This window comes from Strix uralensis, unplaced genomic scaffold (assembly GCF_047716275.1).
Source record: "Strix uralensis isolate ZFMK-TIS-50842 unplaced genomic scaffold, bStrUra1 scaffold_45, whole genome shotgun sequence".
Lineage (NCBI taxonomy): Eukaryota > Metazoa > Chordata > Aves > Strigiformes > Strigidae > Strix > Strix uralensis.
This window is the reverse complement of record NW_027436714.1, coordinates 1,389,518-1,410,763: the sequence shown is the minus strand read 5'-3', so window position 1 is coordinate 1,410,763 and position 21,246 is coordinate 1,389,518. Positions and strand designations below refer to the sequence as shown.

Sequence of the window (21,246 nt, the reverse complement as noted above, 5' to 3'; positions counted from 1 at the left end):
AAACTCCAAGAGCTGTAGGAAGTACAGAAATCACCATCCCTTGACCAAAGCAAAGGGAGCATGCTTTATTTCTGTATATATTCAAAATCAGTAACCATGGAGTTTGATAACCAAGTCTCCACCTGTGAAGGAAGTTAATTCAGTGCAATTCTTGCAAAGGCTACCTTAGGGACAGAAAAACAGGGTAAGGGAAACAGACAACATTTTTGTACATGTGTATATAGCTACTCTAATGCCCAGATTATATTGAAAACACCCATTCAAATGACTTCCAGAAAAAACAGGTTGTCATACAGCCTCCAGATAGCTCAGCAACACTGATAGAATTTTAGTAAATACAAGAACTTAGAAAAACTGGCAACACAGGTGGAAATACAGGGGCATCCCCGAGTGTCACAGTGGCTTGACTAATTTGAGAGATTCTTCTTCCTAGTTAGTTGCAGATAACTAAACTAAAATTTACCAGAGTCATTGAAATAAACTGTTAAATGTTTTGACACTTGTTATTTACCAACAAAATCAGAAAGAAGCACAAGTTATTTGAAACTATGAAATACTGTATTTGATACGGGGAGCTATCAATCAGTAATTTCAGAGATGTCAAATGGCTGAAGATATTTCTATTACTTCCACACATTTGAATCAATAAAGAAATCCTACACGCAACAATCAAGTAATTCAGCATTCTTCCAATCCTGCGCTTATGTTGCAGATGTTTTTTGGTGAAATAAGAGCTATAAGGCCATTTGATGATTTAATAAGCAATCAAACTGCCATTCAAGACAACACGATGACATATGAATTTCACTGCAGGCAAGTGCCAGGTTATACACAATGGAAGGAACAATCCAGCTAAACAGGCACATGCTGATGGGTTCTAAAATTAACTGAAACTGTTCAGAGAAAGCAACAAGGGTCAAGATGAACAGCTGACTGAGAACATCTGCTAAAAATGGAGAAAACCAGACAAAATGTTAAGAGAAAGACAAAGAATAACTATTCCAAGTACTGTCCTATTGTTTAAGACTGTTATATGACTTCACCTTGTATATTTACTGTCTCCAGCTACGAGACTTCTGTAAAATGAGCAACTAGCACCTACATGAGGCAAGAATCTTCACTGCTGTGCTCTTCTATAGCCCTGAAAGATCAATCCAGGTATCTGGACACGGATAGCAGAAAATGGAAGATCTCAGGAAGGACAAAGGGGCTCAAAGTATAAAATCCTGCCTGTAAAGAGATACTGCATTTATTTTTATTTAGAATTATCTGATCATCACCTGAATTTTACATCTTTCTTTTACAGAACGAAAAGAGGGAAGAAAGAAGATGTCAAGAGCAAGCTTGACAAGGAAATCTAAGTTCTCATTCACACAGACAGATGAAGACAAAAAGTTGAAGCAATGGAAGAACTGAATGATTGGTGGATCAGGCTCACTTTGTCACTTTCAAGTTAGAAAGAATAAAATATCAATCTTTCTTTGTTGAAGAGTATAGGGGTACAACTCCATTTTACAGCCATGAAACTAGAGAAAAGACAGTATGAGAATCTGATCTTACAAGTCAGGATCTACAGAACTGAACTATGCATTATCCTTATGAAAAGACATTTCATGCTCAGACAATCTACTGGATAACAGCAGAGAAAACCATGTCAGAATTTGTTGCCACTGAACTGACTCACAGCACATTTAAGTTACAGTCACATAAAGAGGAAAGGAAAACTACTTCTACTAAAGAAATACTAATGACCATTTTTACGTTGATTTGCATTTTTAAAGGTATCACATTTGTTAAAACAAAACTGCAACAGGTATTCAAAGTCCCTTTTTTTCCTCTCAAGAAAAACAACTTTAATCTCATGTTCAAGTCAATCTGATTCTTTTTGTCTTCAATCAAACAAAAGACAACAGAGAGCAGCAGTCCAAGAAAACAAACAGAAAACCCCACTTATAACTTAAATCATGGAATCATTTCAAAAGGACAGTAAAGTTGCAGCTGTACTATCAAAAATAAGCAGCACTTATCTGGCTGTATGAGCAAACTATCACTGCCTCTACAGACCAACTGGTTGTTGCTGATGAACCAGTATGGCTTGGAAGGAGGGAACAAAAAAAAAAAATAAATCTCAGACTCAATGTTGACAGAGAATTTCTGAAAAATTTTTGTGGTCAAGACAATACCAAACCTCAAAATGCAATCCTGTAGACAAGATATTCTTCCTGTGGTGCTATACACGTGCAAAACAGACTGATAAGGAGTTCTTTAAACAAAGGCATCATAGAATCATATAGATGATGGGTGACAGACCAAAATGCAGTAATAATCAAAATAATCCAATAGTCCACGTAAAAACAGTGTTGTATGGTTGGCATTAATTCAAGAAAATAAAAATAAGAAAGCTGCATGAGCAACAAGTTAGAGTACCTGATCACTTACTGGGATTGTCTTGTTCCATCCATGCCAACAGCAGGTCCTTGTCAATGTAATTTCAGCTCTTTCTGAAAGGTGATCAGGACTGTTCCTCAAACAGTGCAAAATCCTACGAAATACAGTCACTGCCCGTGACTTAGGTAAATGCTACATTGGTGAAACCAAAAGGGTTTTAAATGTTTACTCAGTCACTGATTATAAGCTGAAACCTTACTACATATAGCTGTTCTAGTTGAGCAGAACTGGATGGTTGGAATAAAACGTCAAATGTCTGAGAGTGGGTCACTTTAATAGCAGATTATAATTATCTATGGATATTATAATCCCCAAAGAAATAATATTGTGCTTATAAATTCCTTTAGAAGAGTAAATAAAAGACAGTTAAACCACACCAGTGATAAAAAGCATATTTCTCCACATAGTGCCAATTCCTTTTTTTGTCACTTCACAGAATTTATTGCATACTCATATTTTTTTCATTAAAAGTTATGGTTGGTATATTGGCCAGCTGAAAAAAACAACTTAAACCATTCCACACAGGCATAGTTCTTACTGCACAATGGATAAATTATGAACACTTCCAGAGACACCATTCCTAAAAAAAAAATATTCAGACACAAACTTCTTGAACAGTATTTCAACTTTAATGGAATCAGAACAGTAACCCATCAGAACAATTCTATACATCTCTATAAACACTTTGGAGCATGACTAAGTACCTATTACTTCCTATATACAATCACCTGAAACAATACACTGTAAATATGCCTTAACTAAGAAAATACAAACATGCTTTTGCAAGATTATTTAGCTCTTTTTGAGCGTAGCTGTCGCTTGATGATTAGCTGATCGCTTTCCTTCTCTTTTTTTCTATAAAGACCTGAAAAAGATGATATTTCAAGAGTTACTCAGCATTTCTTCAGTGACAAATGACATGCACTTCTAGACCCATGTAACCAACAACATGTTTTTTCCCAGAAGCTGTTTTCAGAATTCATTTTGCCTATTATCTTCTAGTCAGAGGTCTCCAGAACAGAGACACCATTTTAGTGCATCATAATAAGCAAAAAATACTGGGAACATATGAAATCCCTTTTTTTGCTGAAACAAATATCAAAGTCCAAAGAAAACAGTGATCTGAAAGCAGCTCTCACTTCTTATCTCTAATACTCATTTTGTGAAACAAGAAGCGTTCAGAAAACATATTTTTAGCTTAAATTTCTTTAGCTTTCTGACTTTCCCAGGATTCAGTCTTTAACTTTTTCTTCCACTTCCAAGCTCCTTAGCTTCTTTTGCCCTGCCTTCCTGTCATTTTCTTCAGCCTCCTGTGGACAGCATTTTGGTTACTGCTGCATCTATTCATACAGTTTACAGAAAAGTCAACAGAATAACTCAGTATGGGCAAATGCTCACCAGAGCGAATGAAAAAGGACTGAACAGAATGAAGAGATGTACTTCTAACAGCCAGAGCACGCTCAGCACTTTAGTTACTGACAAAACCATAAAGCTGGATTTCAGAAACAGTCCATCAAGCCCTGGCCTATAAGACTCTCTATAGGCTGGTTTAGACAGGGCAACGCAATTTAAGCACACGCAGAAGACTACTGAAACTGTGCTTTGAAAAGCATGGCTGTATCCAAATCCTAAAGTAACCCTAATAGCAGCTGGGCAGAAAAGGAATCGGAAATTACCTCAGATGCTCACTTGCCCTGCAAAGTTAATCGTACATGCAGACCTTTCTCTTCAGTGTTTCAATCATGCTATTCCAAATCTATGGATTCCTTAATGGTCTCTATTTCTGTTATCCCTTCATGCTACTCTTAAATGAACACCAACTACTGGAAAAACAAATTAAGACTCAACTGCTGTACTAGAGGAAAAAGTAACACTCCACATACCACAGCTAAGGTATCTAAGACTCCAAATGTGAAGATATCGCCATGACTGCTATATAGGTGATACAACAAGTCAGCAGTCACACACAGAGAAGATAAGCGAGAAAACAGAGAAAATTAAAGTAACACATCAGGAAGAAAAGACCAAAAGAAATAAGTCAGTACTTTCAAACCTCTTCTGCAACTTGACTCAATCAGGTTTGTTCTGTCCCCCCAATAGCTTATTTTAAGCCCAGATTACAGAAATAGATTACAGCGGACAGAACACTAACCCGTAATCACTTACCGAAGAATCAGGGATATCTAGAGGGCAAGAACTGTCCGTTGAACACAGCTTTCTCTTAGATCGTTTTGGCTTGAGCTCCTTTCCTTTGACATTTTCTGGTTCTGCAGACTTGGGAGAGCTTATTGTTGCCATCAGCTTCTTTGCTACAAGAAAAAATTTATTGTAAATCAATGTCTTATTGGTTTTATGAGCCTCAAAATTAATGAATAAAGGTTTAATGAATAAAGGTTTATTAAAATCAGTTTAAAAATGAAACAGATGTAGTCTGAAATTTAAACATAAAAATTCAGAAGTGGTATGTATTTGACTACCACAGTCTTCTATATCCTGAAACAGTTTTCTATAGCTTCAAATGCAAAAGCTTAAAGGACACATTTAAATAGCACCAAAAAAATCAATTGGGATTCAGATTTCACTGGATGTTAAATACAACAGGAATTGAAAACCAGGCTTAACTTCTTTGTACTGACAGAAGCACAAGGTTGAGTCAATTTTCTCTATGTACTTGTATAGTTTTATCAAACTAGTACCAGCTCTATGAAGAGATGAGTGTGTGCATCTTATGAGCTAGAAGGAAAGAAGAGATCCCAATCAATACTAAGTTATGCAAAGGAGGGAAAAAATACAGGACATGGTAATAAAGGTTACAAATTAGACCTCATTTGCTCAAATAAAGTATTTCCAGGGTGAAATTTTGATTACTCTGAATTTGGCTTCCATTGATAATGACATGTTGTCCTCATGGAACCACTCTGACAAATGTGAAAAATGTTAGAAATCCCACTATCTTAACTGTGCATCGTGAATAATGACTAACCTTGTTTTAACCAGCCAAATAGTAGTGTCTTTTAGAATTTAACACTGGTGATTCTTTGTGCCCTCTGCTAATTTTAATCTTTTTTTTTAAAAAAAACCCAGTAACTCAGAAATCATGTCTTACTGTAGGAAAGAATAAAAATATATTCTTCAATGGAAGGTCCTAGCAGTTAATTTTCCCAAGGCTATACTTAAACTTGAAATCCATTAACTGCTTCAGAGCTAGTTTATTGAACTCTTCCACATATTTTCTGGAGATACTGGCTTTCTGATTCTGTAGAACTAATCTTCCTCTCCTACATACATACTTCAAAAAACATTAATACAATTTCCACAGAAACAAAACAGGAAGAGGGGGGGAGATTGCTTATAGAACAAGGTCAGATCTGGGTTTGAATTCAACTCTTGATTTTTTTAGATCAACAGGTCAAGTTTCTGAAATTGCCTTTAACTGTTTTACTGTAAGCAAGAACAAAGTAACTCAGACATTTTGAGCTTATCATTGCTTTTATGATAAATTTATATGCACATAGTCCACACTGCATCCTTTCGCTCTACCTGGCTTACCTTTCACACTTAACCTAAACTTTAGAACCATGTGGTCCTTGTAATCCAGTCGGCCTCTTCTACTCTGCAAGATTCAGCAGAGCAGGCCCCAGCTCAGACTCCATTGTTTCATAAATGAAAGAACAACTGGATGCAGCAGACGTGGCCTTTAACAGCACATACATTAACAGATTACAGTAGAAAAAAGCTATTCTACAATACCCAGATAACATGGAATAAGCCTTATTTATTCTGTACAAACCTTTAGAGTGAAAAATAACAGGAGAACTTTGGAAAAAATCTCCAATTTTTTGTAGTGTTCCATCTTTCTTTTTAGCTGACTTTTTACGTGAAGTAGATTCTTGCTTTCTTAAGGGGTATTCTTTTCTTTTCTTCTGTGTAGAAGACATCTGTACAGAAATACACAGTCATTGTTTAAGTCAAAAAGTTGACTTATCTTCAAGTTTAATTCCATTTTGTTTGGCTTCAATGTTATTTTCAAGCTGACATTTTGAGCTTTGCTACCGAAACCTCTGCTCATTAATGATACTGCCGCAGCAAGCAATGTAGACAACCTTATTTTATACCCAAAAGAAAAAAAATTGTCAGTTTCACAGAATACATCTAAGGGCATGAGTAATATAGGAAACAAATAGTTTCTTTTAAAAAAGTAGATTCAAAGTTTTAGAGTATTTCATTAGACTAGCTGTTCTAGTTATAAAACAGAAGAAAACTGATGGTGAAAATAAATCTACTGTCCACCCTTTGAGCCTGCCCAGGTTACTACTAAGGCCTAAAATCATATTTTTATAGTTGTCATGCATATAGATGACACAAACCTTAGTTTTACTTCAAAAGGAATTGCCTATAACATGACATATGCTAAGAGTATGCTCAAACTAGTCTTCATAACTACTCAGCATGCAACATCCTTCCCTGGGAATCCCTGTACGCTGCAGCCAGTACACGTTCTGGGCAAATACAGACTGACTCTCCTTGGTTAGCTTAGAAAGTTTAGTAGGAAGACAACGTACGTGTTTAAGAATCCTATTAAAATACATAGATAAGGATTAAGATACTGCTGCATAAGAATGTTTGCTCCTTTCACAAGTCCACCTTTACAGAAAAGGTGGACTTATGAAAGGAGAAACTAACTTCAAAATTGAACAAAACCAAACTATTTTCTTGTTGCTTGTAGAAGGTGAATTAGTCATAGCAGGTTTTGCATTTTCTTGTTCTCACTTTTCACAAAATCCTAAGAAAATAAACATGACAAATTTTAACTAGGATTCTTCCGGAAAGAATAATGATTACCTATATTACAGAAGCAGCCACTATTTAAATGCTATGACTAACAGTAGGGAGGCATTGACTACTGCTGGATAGAGGTAACTATTCAAACGTGAAATAAACACTAAACAAACTTGTGGAAGGGAACTAGAAATGCCTGTAGTCAAACCATTCTGACATTTACTATTTTCTTCTCTCTGTTATTTCCTATACTTTTGACTTTAAGAGATTTGACAAGCCAACACCCAAATTGAAATTAATAAATCTAAGTGTAAATTTGGATTTATGGTGACAAGTATATAAAAAACAGGTTGGTAGCACAGTGCCATTGTTAAGCTGTCTTTTAATGACATCTTCTATCTTGTGAAGTGGTGCTGAGAGATTTCAGATAACCGACAGCCATACCAACTGATAACAGCATCAGAAAATGGAAAGAGGATTTTGTTCTTTAATTAGAAGGGAGCCTCTGAAAAAGATTTGGTTTTGTTTGTTTCTAAAACACCAGGGAGTTTGTTTCATTTTTAAAAAAATTTGACATGAGCAGTATGTGGTTATTTTAGCACTACAGGTTTCCCCTCAGTTTTAGTTTTCACAGTGCTTTTCAGTTTTAGGAAATTTAAAAAAACAAACTGTGTCTTCAGTAGACTTGTAACAGTTAAAGTTACTGAATCATTTTATAATCTGTTTGGCATATGTAACATGAAGATAAATATTTAAATATTTAAATATGGGTACAGAAGGCCCCATATGCAGACCGGACCCGCTTCATAGGGAAGTCTGCTGCCTCCCTGGGGGCCGCGTCAATGACCTCAAGGCAAAACTCCCCACTCTAGTGAGACCCAAGGACTACTACCCTCTCCTGGTTTTTCAGGTAGGTAGTGACGACATTACTAGGAGAAGTCCTAAAGCAATGAAGAGAGATTTCAGGTCCTTGGGGAAAGTGATTAAGGGGTCGGGGGCACAAATTGTGTTCTCCTCCATCCCTTCAGTTGGAGGGATGGATGAAGAAGAACACAGGAGAACTCAACAGATGAGCTTGTGGCTCCAAGACTGGTGTTACAGTCAGGGCTTTGGATTTTTCAATCATGGGTTGGTATACAGGGCGCCAGACCTTTTGGCATTAGATGGAATGCACCTGTCCCAGAGGGGGAAGAGGATCATGGGACAGGAGTTAGCTGGGCTCATTGACAGAGCTTTAAACTAGATTTGAAGGGGGGAGGGGGAAAACATCAGCCCATCTGAAGTACATGTATACCAATGCACACAGTATGGGTAACAAACAGGAGGAGCTTGAAGCCATGATGAAACAGGAAAATTATGATGTTGTGGCTATTACAGAAACATGGTGGGATGTCTCCCATGACTGGAGTGCGCCTGTTGATGGCTACAAGCTCTTTAGAAGGGACAGACAAGGAAGGAGAGGTGGTGGGGTGGCGCTGTATGTTAGGGACTGTTATGATTGCCTTGAGCACAAGTGTAGCGAAGACAGGGTAGAGTGTCTTTGCGTTAGAATCAGGGGGAAGGCCAACAGGGCAGATGTTGTAGTAGGAGTCTACTAGAGGCCACCCACCCAGGACAGAGAGGTGGATGAAATATTCTATAAGTATTTAGAAGAAATCTCATGATCGCTTGCCCTTGTTCTTGTGGGAGACTTCAACTTCCCAGACATCTGCTGGAAGTACAGTACAGCAGAGCGAGACCAGTCCCGGAGATTCCTGGAATGTGTGGGAGACAACTTCCTGACGCAACTGGTGAGAGAACCAACCAGAGAAGGTGCCCTGCTGGATCTCCTCTTTGTGAACAGAGAAGGACTGGTGGACAATGTGGCAGCTGGAGGCCGACTAGGGCACAGTGATCATGAAATAATAGAGTTCTCTATTCTTAGAGAGGCCAGGAGAGGGCTAAGCAGAACTGACATCCTGGACTTCAAAAGGGCTGACTTTGTATTGATTAGGCACCTGCTTGAAAGGATCCCTTGGGAGACAATCCTGAACAGTATAGGGGTCCAGGAAGGCTGGGCACTCTTTAAGAAGGAAGTGTTAATGGCTCAGGAACAGGCAGTCCCCAGGTGCTGTAAGAGAAGCCAGCGACAGAGAAGACCAACCTGGCTGAACAGGGAGCTTTGGCTGCAACTCAGGGAGAAAAGGAAAGTTTACAGCCTTTGGATGAAGGGACTAGCCACTCACAGTGATTACAAAGACACAGTGAGGCTATGCAGGGCAGAAATCAGGAGGTCTAAAGCCCAGCTGGAAATTACCCTGGCTTCAGCAATCAAGGATAACAAGAAATGTTTCTATAAGTATGTCAACAGCAAAAGAAAGACCAGGGAGAGTCTCCATCCCCTGCTGGATGCGGGGGGAAACATGGTAACAAGTGATGAGGAGAAGGCTGAGGTCCTTAATGCCTTCTTTGCCTCAGTCTTTAATAACAAGACTAGTTGGACTGAGGGAATCCAGCCTCCTCAGCCAGAGGACAGAGACTGGGAGAACGACCCCCCTGCAATCCAGGAGACAGTCAGTGACCTACTGCATCACATAGACACACACAAGTCTATGGGACCTGATGGGATACACCCGAGGGTGCTGAAGGAGCTGGCTGGGGTGCTCGCCAAGCCACTTTCCATCATTATCAGCAGTCCTGGCTGACCGGGGAGGTCCCGACAGATTGGAAACTGGCCAATGTGACGCCCATCTATAAGAAGAGTCGGAAGGATGATCCAGGAAATTACAGGCCTGTCAGCTTGACTTCAGTGCCCGGGAAGCTGATGGAGCACCTCATCCAGAGTACCATCACACAACACATGCAGGACAACCAGATGATCAGGCCCAGTCAGCATGGGTTTATGAAAGGCAGGTCCTGCTTGACAAACCTGATCTCCTTCTATGACAGGGTTGACCTGCTTATTGGATGAGGGAAAGGCTGTGGATGTAGTTTACCTCGACTTGAGTAGGGTCTTTGACACCGTTTCCCACAGCATTCTCCTGGTGAAATTGGCTGCTCGAGGCTTGGATGGTCGCACACGCTTTGCTGGGTAAAAAACTGGCTGGATGGCCAGGCCCAAAGAGTTGTGGTGCATGGAGTTAAATCCACTTGGTGGCTGGTCACGAGTGGTGTCCCCCAGGGCTCGGTTTTGGGGCCACTACTGTTTAAGATCTTTATTGATGATCTAGACGAGGGGATCGAGTGCACCCTCAGTAAGTCTGCAGATGACACCAAGTTGGGTGGGAGTGTTGATCTGCTCGAGGGTAGGGAGGCTCTGCAGAGAGATCTGGACAGGCTGGAGCGATGGGCTAAGGCCAACTGTATGAGCTTCAATAAGGCCAAATGCCGGGTGCTGCACTTGGGTCACAACAACCCCCAGCAACGCTACAGGCTTGGGGAGGAGTGGCTGGAGAGCTGCCAGTCAGAGAGGGACCTGGGGGTGTTGATTGACAGCCGGATAAACATGAGCCAGCAGTGTGCCCAGGTGGCCAAGAAGGCCAATGGTATCCTGGCTTGTATCAGAAATAGCGTGGCCAGCAGGGCCAGGGAAGTGATCTTGCCCCTGTACTTGGCACTGGTAAGGCCGCACCTCGATTACTGTGTTCAGTTTTGGGCCCCTCACTACAAAAAGGACATTGAATTATTCGAGTATGTCCAGAGAAGGGCAACGAAGCTGGTGAAGGGTCTGGAGCACATGTCGTACAAGAAACGGCTGAGGGAACTGGGGTTGTTTAGTTTGGAGAAGAGGAGGCTGAGGGGAGACCTCATCGCCCTCTACAACTACCTGAAAGGAGGGTGCAGAGAGCTGGGGATGAGTCTCTTTAACCAAGTAATAAGTGATAGGACAAGAGGTAATGGCCTCAAGTTGCACCAGGGAAGGTTTAGACTGGATATTAGGAAGTATTTCTTTCCAGAACGGGTTGTTGGGCGTTGGAATGGGCTGCCCAGGGAAGTGGTGGAGTCCCCATCCCTGGAGGTGTTTAAGAGTAGGGTCGACATAGCGCTGGGGGATATGGTGTAGTTGGGATCTGCCAGTGCTAGGTTAACGGTTGGACTAGATGATCTTCAAGGTCCTTTCCAACCTAGATGATTCTGTGATTTAAGAGTAACATTCAGGTGAATAAAACAGCAATAAGATACTTCTAAAATTAGTTCCATGTTATTGAAAAATTACTTAGCTAAATGTTATCCCATCAGGATATGAACATCTACGCTATGAAAGGATTTATAAATGGATTGGTAAAACAGTCTTCTCAAAACATGGATAACTATGTTAGATGAAATATATTCATCTGTAGATAAGGTTCAGTACTTTTCCAGTGCCTTCAGAAGGATGGTTATTTTTACACTTACTTTTCCAGCAGCCTAAGAGAATACTCCTCTCAAAGAAAATTGGTTCAAGACATAGGAAGTTTAAATCAAATCTGGACATTATTCCAGAATGAAGCGTTCAATTCCAGATGAATTAACTTACACAACTTTTAACAGTTACTTTTGCAATCCAAGTTTAACAAAATGAGTTTATTGAAGTACTGTTGAACACTAATCACTGAAGTGACCGTTTCTCTTAACTATTTTACTAAGAGATTAAAAAAACATCACTTGAGAACACTTGAATGAGAATGCTAGAAAACCATCAGACACTTCACTCTCCAGCTGAGACAAACTCAGAGTGATCACTTGCCACTTATGCAAATGACCCACAGGTCATCTCCCTATACTCACCTGTCAGCTTCAGAAGTCCTTAGAAGTACAGAGATTCATAAGCCCCACAAGTAGGATTACAAGTAAGTACCACCACAATGAGGTATTAGGGTTTCATAGTCTTTGTGTCTTAGAAATAGCTCTGTTCATGCTAATGTTGATAAAAGTCAGAGGAAAGAAATGTGCGGTTCAAGTAGGAGCAGTGAAGATTTTTACCACCCTGAACTGCTGTGAAGCCTTAGTCTCGCACATAAACACCACAGCACACTAAGAATGCTGGCACATATAACCTAGCACAACTGAAGGAATTAAAGAGGAATTAAGTTCTACAGAAAACAGGGAGGTTCAGGTGCTCGTGCAATTAGTTCTGTATATTCCCTTTAAATACAAAAAGATCAAAGAAAACACAGACTGGACAAAAAGTCAAAGGAAGTGGTCTTGAAACTCTGAAATGCAATGATTAAGCCCAGAGGCTTAACTTTTAATTGCCTATTAGAAGAGGTTATAGTTGATACCAATGATTGCTTAAACCAAAAGAAGCAGTTCTATTGAACTGGTCTCTAATCCTGCAGATCACAGCTACAGACAGAAGCAAATAGTAAGAGCAAGGAGAGAGAAATGTAAAAGGTGAAGAGGAAGTACATATCAGGGACAAGCGTCCAGAGTCTGGATAAATTGAAATCTATGACTTTATTCAACATAGGCCAGAGATCCACACCTTGGCAGGGGGTGGGGGGTGGGGGGGAAAGAGGTTTAAATATTCTCTGTATATATCCTTAGGATCTCAGTGAGAATCAAAAGGATAGGATTTTAACAAATGATCAGAGTAATAAATTGAAAGACTAGACAACACATTTTGTCAGTTGGTCTAGGTCATACCTCATCCCTCTCTTCACTTGTCCTTTTCTTTCTTGGCTTGAGCACTTTAACTGTAGCTGGTAAGGTGCTGCCCTGGTGTTTCACCTCCATCTTATCGGGTTCCAGAGGTGTGAACTGAATTTCCATCTCTGGTTTTGGGAACCGACTAGTATTTCCACTTTCTGTGGACACTTCTGAAGAGTCAAGGACAATTTCTGAATGCTCCTGCAAATACATGGAAATTTTAAGAACACAAGTTTTAAAATAACTGAGTTAAAAAACCCATAATACACATCTTTCCCCAACGGATTGCAAAGTAAGCATTCCATTTCCCAGCTTTCACTTTCAGAACACTTCTAATTGAAGGAATCTACTTCAACCATAGCAGAGTTTAACCCTTACTTTCTAAAACTTTTTTGTTACATTTTAAAAAGTTAACGTTTCTATCTACAGTGACAGAACTTGAACTCAGCCTGATACTTTGTTTCCAAGTCATTTTGCTCAAGGGCAGAGACAGTCACAGTTTTCACAAGTAGCAGTAGTAGAATGGACATGACTTTCATCTTAACTCTGCTGCTCCTTAGGAGCTAGGCAGTGATAGCAGCTTTTGAGAGAAAAGTATAACCTTTCTCTAGCCTAGCTTTAAGGAATTTTCCCTTCCCCTTCTACACCAGAGAAGTTGTGTAAGTAACAAGGTCCAACTAGCAAGCTACAAGCCAAATTCAACCTGTGAGAGGCTTCTACATCACTACCTGTTCTCTGGAGGAAGAGCAGGCATTAAGGCAGCCTGCAGCCCACAAGCTGAAAACCTTGTCTTGTACCTGCTCACAGCCAAACTGCAAGAACTGCACAGTGAGGGTGGGATGGAAAAATCAGTTTGACAATTCTTCTTCCTCAGCAGCACTTACCTTCCACCATCCACCCAACCTGTTTTTCTTAGCAAAACCAGCAAGTGAGAGCTGTGGTCCTCCCAGCTCCTGCATCTCTGTGGCAGCAGTTCAGCTGTTGGCTAGCATACAGGAATGGATTCAGCAGCTGTTTGAATGAAACCTGAAAGACAGGCTGCTGGGGTGGTTGGTGCTTAGAAACTGCAGGTGGCTGCTACTACTGCTGCTGGTGGGGTCCCAAACAGAGCAGCTGCTGTGGCTTCTCGAAGGGCACTCTCCTCCTCTCAAAAAGGAAAGTGATCAAAGCTCATGGAAAGCCCAGAGATAGTCACATTCTGCAACAGGCTCTGCTGGGATTCTGAGTAAGAATACAAGCACCACTGCATTCCCAAGAATGGAGTTGGCTAATATAAACATTTTTCTTTATAACTGCTACTTCATGAGAGTTAGCCATCAAAAAGTTACACAGGAATGGCTAGTGTCATTAGCTAACACAGCTACACACAAGAATCCTGTAGTGGAAGAAAGCAAATCCAATTTGCCCTGCTACTGCTCATCCATTTAAAAGGGTTTATATATTTGTTTCAAGTGACTTATCTAATAATCAGCCACTTCATAAGCATTGGTGAGAGGTAGGATTTCAAGAGCATGCAGCTGAAGTCAGATATAGCTATTCACATGATTATGTTATACATCTTTTATTTCTACCAAAAGCCACTAAAATGAGGTGATCTGATCACCAAGAAAGGTATTTGCAGAATAAAACTTTAGAATTATTCAGACAACAGGATACATTTTCTTCCCTATTCTGCATTTAGCAAAACCCATACAACTGCATAAAATTTTTAAATTTCAGTTTTGTACCAACCTCACTTAATGAAGAGGCACTGCTAGGACATTGAGATAATGAATAATTCCCTTTAACTGCGTCATATCTAACTGAAATACTTGACAAAGTATAGGATTAGTCCTGCTTTGTTTTTCTATAAACTGTAAATATTTAGAACGAGAAGAGATTATGCTAAACTGTAAACCTCAAAATATTTTGATTTTTCTAAAGCTACAATATAAAAGCTCAAGTGCAGACAGCTAATGAACACCTGGGCTGAGAGACAACACAAGTTTAAGGCAGTAACCTCTACTCACGATGCCATCATGAGACGTGCCCTGCTGGGTCTCACCAACAGTCCGTCTAGTTCCATATTCTGCCCCAAGAGTGGCAAAGGGAGATGCTATTTAAGGATAACATGGTGATCCTGGTCACCTTGTCATCTGTCCTCTCCATACTCTCCCAGCATTCTTAGCTGTGCATTACAATTGTCAGAGTCTACACCACTGTCTAACCCTCAGAGTATCCATTTAAAAATATATTGATGGATTTCTACTACAAAATTTTTCTAATCCCTGCTGACAGTAACTGTTTCCACCACCTCCAGAAAATTACTAGCTGCTTCATATAGGAATATGTTATTTTAGCTGTCTTAAAATTATTTCCTATTAGTTTCACGAAGTGCTGCCCAGTTCTTGCAGGATTTTAACAAGGACAGTTCTGCCTTCTGTTTACCCACCGCAACCATGATTTTGTAAACCTCAGCCCCACAACCCTCTGGTGGCCTTAACCTCTCCTAATCACAGTGCCAGCTTCTTAGCCTCTCCTCACAAGGCAGGAGACACACATCGTCTTGATCACCTTAGATTTTCTTCTTTATCTCCACTATATCTTTCCTGAGAATTATTTGACTTCCCCCCAAAACTCTACCCCATTCACTTCACACCATAACAGTTTATCACATGATAATCCTGGTAGTAGCCTCTCCTTATTCATAACATCAAGTACTGTGGCTACTGGCTTGAGGTAAATACTTCAGCACCAACTGTTCACAACAATTCTTCTCTGTAACTAATTTTATAGCAAAAATAACTAACTTTATGGTGCTCTCTTAGCTGCCATTACAAAGCTGTATAAAGCAATAACCATTCTGAGAGCTCCTCTCTACTCCCTCATACATCACAAGCTTTATCTATACGGCACCAGCTGAATTGATGAAGTAGCAAGAAACTGGCCAGTCTTATTTGGCAGTAGACAGGAGAGAGATGAAGAGATGCATTTCATCATTCAGTCCAGTTCTGCCACAAGAGGAGAATCGCATCTTCTAGCAGCCAGGGGAGGGTCTGCTAGGAAATCCATGTTCAGCTCTCTTCATTACTAGTTAGCAATGGAGTCACGGAGCATTAATTCAGTTTGGGAGGAAAACTACCTCACTGAATACTGCTCACGTAGCACACAGGGATTTGGTCAGAATCAGAAGGCTCAGTACAGGTGCAAGCCTTTCAATTTTTGTTCAGGAAATATGCAAAGTCGATCTTTTCTTTGTGTAAACTTCAAATATTGTTTTGTTTTTAAGTAAGATGCAAGATACCGTTCTGTTCTTGTGAACCCCATACGGGCTGGCAGCTCTAATTACAGAACCATCTCTACTACCACACTATAGGTGGTATCAGGAAAGTTGTCTGAGCTGAAATCCCCTTAGCACTGACATAACCAAACAGAGGTGACATCACAAATATTATGTCTTCAAATCTCTAGAATCTGGATTAGTTAACTAGTTTTTCCCTCAGGTACAGAAGTTTTATAGTGTATAGAGAGGTGGTATTCTCTTAACTAGAGTACTTCTTTTTCTGAGAGGGAACTTGAAAGAGGGAGAGAGAAGAATAAACAAGAACTCAGAATTAATGATATAGTTAAAGTACGAAGAACTACAGAAAGTAACTTTTGGGAGATTCCCCACATTGCTGAAATATATACTGAGAAAACAACAAAACAAAGATGTTACTAACAACATATCATTAGTACATACTTTCTATAAATATAACAAACATACCTCTTTGTTTACAGACTGATCTATTTTATCTTGTCCTTCAGGTAAAGGTACTTCTGCCAAAGACTGAAGACTTTTATGGTTAACGCCTTGTTTCAATTCCTTTATAAAGTCATCTTTCTCAGCCAGCTGTTTTCTTAGTTCTTCTGTATCAGTTCCCTCATCCTAATAAACATAGCAAAAATTGCCACAAATTGCAGGATTGGCAAAAGAAATTAACATGTGCATGAGCATCATTACAATTACTCAGTAGCACCAGTTTTAGAATTGCAGGCTCAAACAGCCAGCTGTCCAACAAAAAGCCAACAACTTCATGTATGAGTGGCCTCTACTTAAAGCCAAGAAAGGTCATACAACAGCCTGGGAAGATGCAATGCAAAATTTTTATTTTAATCTACTTATGTAGGGTTATAAATTTCACCTCCCATTGTTTGTGAAGTTCTTGGTTCTGTGCAAAAGGCAGCTGATGTGATAGTTGTTTCAGATTTCCAGTCTAATCAAATTGCAATCAAATGATCAAATAGACTTGAGTGTTTATTTGAACTACTAAGTTTTTTGAAACTTCAGTTACTGTTACAAATTCAGTTTCAGAAAAGCATAAAGCTTTTTTTTTTTGTATTAGCTGCAAACAATTTCAATATATTTGGAATAGAGCCAAAACATAGTGTTTTGCAGAGTTAGTGAATAACAAAAGAAAAATCACAAAAACAACTAAAAAAAAAATCCCACAGAAACGACAGAAAGAATGAGAGAGGACCTTTCCTGAATCATTTACTGCAGCTTGTTTCAGTTCTGCTATTTCTTTATCTTTTTGTATGGTGATAGAAGCCAAAGTCTTGAGCTGTACTTCCAAAGCTTCTATTAATTTATTTCTTTCTTCACGCCACTTTTGAAGATTGTTGTCCTTTTCTACCAGCTGTGCAGCAAGTCTTTCCTGAATGGGGGAAAAAATAGGTTAGAATTGAACACCACTTCTACAAACCATCTGAACTGTTCTGACAGCTTAGTTTGGCATAGTCAGTACTATTTTATGGCCTCAGTAGACTTGAGAGCCTATGTAGATCTTAAAAAGCTCACACAGAACTAGTTTCACTACAAATATACAAAAGCAAACCATGCTTCAAATGAGAAAAAACTGTATCTATATTTATACTGTTTGTGAAGAGAATTTTTGTCAAGAACCACCACTCCTGCTTGCCCACTTACTGATTTTATTACTGGAAAGTCTCAGGCAAGCAAAGTCACAGACAAAGTGAAAGTAGTCCCAAGCTCCTAACATCCCCCTGTACTGATTGCAGGTCCAGAAGGTCATTGCTAACTACTTCTAGATGCAAGTACAGTTTTAGATTGCACAGATTCATACAATAATTTCATATGCTTAAGAAATTACAACCTTGATACAGCCCAGTGACCAGGCAGGGTATCCACCTTGTTATTAACTATCAGTCACTCTACTTTGAAAGTGGTATGGGAGCAAAACCACTAGCATTTTGACCAAGTATTTTTACTGGAAAGATCTGGAAAGAGGCTTTTTTTGTCAACTACTGCTTGCTTCTTCTCTTCCTTCTAAAGCCTCATAGGCTTCTCCCCCCCCCCCCCCTTTTTTTTTTTTCAGAAAAGCCAAGCAACAAATCTTGTTTTTCAAAGTATGTTTTCTTAGCTTCATTAAGTAGCAATTCATTTAAGCATAGGTTACTTATTGGTGTTTTACACACAAGATGAAGTTTGAAGAAGGTGGTGGTGGTGATAGGATAGAAAGGAACAGGCACACTAACTTCCATTACGTATCACGCTTTTTCATTTTGTGACACTCCTATTCTTCCCTTTCACATTGAGATGATCTCATGTAGGCTTTGTCATGTGATAAATGAGGGGACTTTGACAAAGGCCAGCTCCCCTCAAGCACCCACACTGTTAACACTTGACACGAGATCTGCTCTGTACTAACGACTTATGCTAGAGGACTCTGACGAGACCTCCAGTCACTTACAATTTCTGCTTGCTGCTCTACATAACGTTCTCTGTCATCCGCAAATTTTCTCATTTCTCTGTTGTGATGGCTCTCAGCTTCTTTCACTTCACTCATGAGTCTCATTTTTTCCTCCAGCCAATTCTTTTTATCAGTTTGATACTTTGTCTCACTTTCCTATTTTAGTGGAACCAGAAATAAAGCCATAGGCAGAGATTAAGCAACAAAAAAAAGAAGTCTTAAAATCCAGATTACCATTAAACTCATTAATTTCAAAAAGATAACAGAAATACTAGCACAGTTTTACTCCAGCATATTCCCAAGTGCAAGTATTATATTCTCATTTGTTCCTTTCCAGTTAAAAAAATTGTTCAGCAGTTCTCAGAACTTATTATTCGGACTGGCACATCTTCAGGGAACAGACTTTTTTCCCTCTAAAAAATGCTCTGGGTAGGTCACAAACACTATTAAAGTTACACCAAAGGTAATGGCAAAAAGACCCTTTTTACTTACAAATTCCCAATCTTTTATACTTGCAGAACATGTTAAAAAACCTACTTCAAGACTGAAAGGCAAAAAAATGCAGCAAAATTTGAATGGTAAACAGAGAGAGTGTGTAACTAAGAATGTCGCTTCAATCACAGCAACTTTGCCTCCTTCTCTGCCACAATCAAACCTCTTGTCAGACATTCTCCCACATAGGACCTGAAAAGCTGCTTGAGAAAAAAGTCTACTTTCTAATCCAAGGAGAATTAAGAGGTAAATCCTTAGTCTAACAGGAAGGACTTACAGGTCACACAGCAAGCACAAGATCTTTAAACAGTCTGATTTATTTGCCCAAGCAACTGACGGGAAAAAGGCTTGAAACAATCCAACTCTTGACATCTGTTCAAGACAATTTTAAGAGGAGCCCAGCTAGAGAAGCACCGTCCATGGTAGCATAACATAGTGAAGGGTGCACTCCATTATGGAGCATCAGTGATGCTGTATATTACAAAGACACCACATCCAGACTTTGCTGCACTGATGCACGGCAGTTTTTAGAGGAGGTTTCCTTTACCAGAACTTGCCACATTGTGCCCTAGTTCTTGAAGATAGCAACACAAAAAAAATGTAGACTCCTAAATGAAAGTTATGGCTTTAAACCTAAGTATGAATTACATCACCATGTTTTACCTTCAGTTCTTTTCGCAGCTTTATTAATTCCTCATTTTCATCTATGTTTTTTTCTGTGGTTTTGCTCATCTTTTGCTGCCAGTCACTATTGCTCTGGTTATCCAGCTCTCTATATCTCTGCTTCCATGCTTCCAGTTCTAGTCAGCACACAAAATGAGGTTATATAACATAGTCTTAAATGCATATTTGACCACATTCACATCCTGCTACTAAAGTTACTTGGATTTATCAGCCATGACCACAGAGGGACAACAGAAGCCTTTAACTGTTAGAAGTTTGTTATGTACTATATAAAATTAATGCCTAAATAACACTCAGCAAATCAAAACAGAGATTTAAAGCAGCTATCACAATACATCCAAAACAATTTTGTCTCCTTGCTCCCTTTCCATGGAGAGATTACCCCAAACTAATCTGTTGGTCTCTTCTAATTTGGTTTCAATCACTTGATCTTGTTTAATATGAGTCTGTTCTTGTTCTTCTAATGTCATCCGCATATCTTCAATTATTTTTTCCTTTGCACACAGATCTGAAAATATATTTACAGATGAGCCCCCATCCTAGTTCCCACCATTCTCTCCCAAAGTGCCTTCATCACAAGTAATTTCCCCCATTTCCTGAGATCTAAAGCTCTATTAGAAAGAAATAGAGTATCTCTACTAAACTTTCCAAATCCAAAATTCTGAAGTGATTCTCATCAACTTGATTTAGGTGAGCATTTCATTGTTAATGTCAGACTAAGGCTTGTATTATACGAAAACCTAACTATTGTTCCACTGCTAAATGTTTATCAAACCTGCAAAAACTGTTATTGTGCTAGTTCATGTTTCAGGGTTTGACTTTTTCCACAATAGGCTTACTTTCAGAGCAACGTTTTCTTCCCACTTTCAATAGAGTCTCCTCACAATCCCTGAATTGGCTGCTTTCAATCAGTTCATTAGAGTTCTTTTCTGCCAATTTTCTTTTAATGGTAGTTACAGTGTTGTCCTGTGTTAAAATAAGATAAATTACTTTGAAGTTTTACAAAGTGAGCACTTAATAGGCTTAGTAATCTTTTAGATGCAAATATTTTTACAAATCTATCTGGGTAACCTGTATATGGGTTGTCAGAAGAACAAGTCAGTTACAGATCAGTTGCTTAAACAAAAAGCAGGTACACCTTCAGACAGTAATAAGCACAATGCTTTGCACTGTACAGAAAGTAGAGCAAGAGACTAGGAAACTACGAAATGCAAAAGGAGTTTACCACCTGAAGTATCCAGTGTCAAAAGAGTTGAGGAAATCCATGATTTGCTCAAAGGGCCAATGGTCAGCTCTACAAGTTCATCACTTTCTTGTCATAGTTGGTAGAGCTGGGAGTCTTAACCACCTTCAGCAAAGCCACAGATCATTTTTATCATGAAAGATCTGATGCAATTTGAAAGCCTAGTCAGTTCTGTCATACATACTTTAGACTATGTATTTGACCAAGAATAAAGTTTCTTTACTCACAAGATGACACAAGTGGCAAGCCATGCTGGTTGCC

General features: G+C 39.3%; 1 pseudogene; it reads right to left on the bottom strand.

The window, feature by feature from the left end:
• Positions 1-3,055: 3,055 nt before the first annotated feature.
• The window catches only part of LOC141938464 (kinesin-like protein KIF20B), a 35,597-nt pseudogene continuing 17,406 nt past the window's right edge, over positions 3,056-21,246 (bottom strand).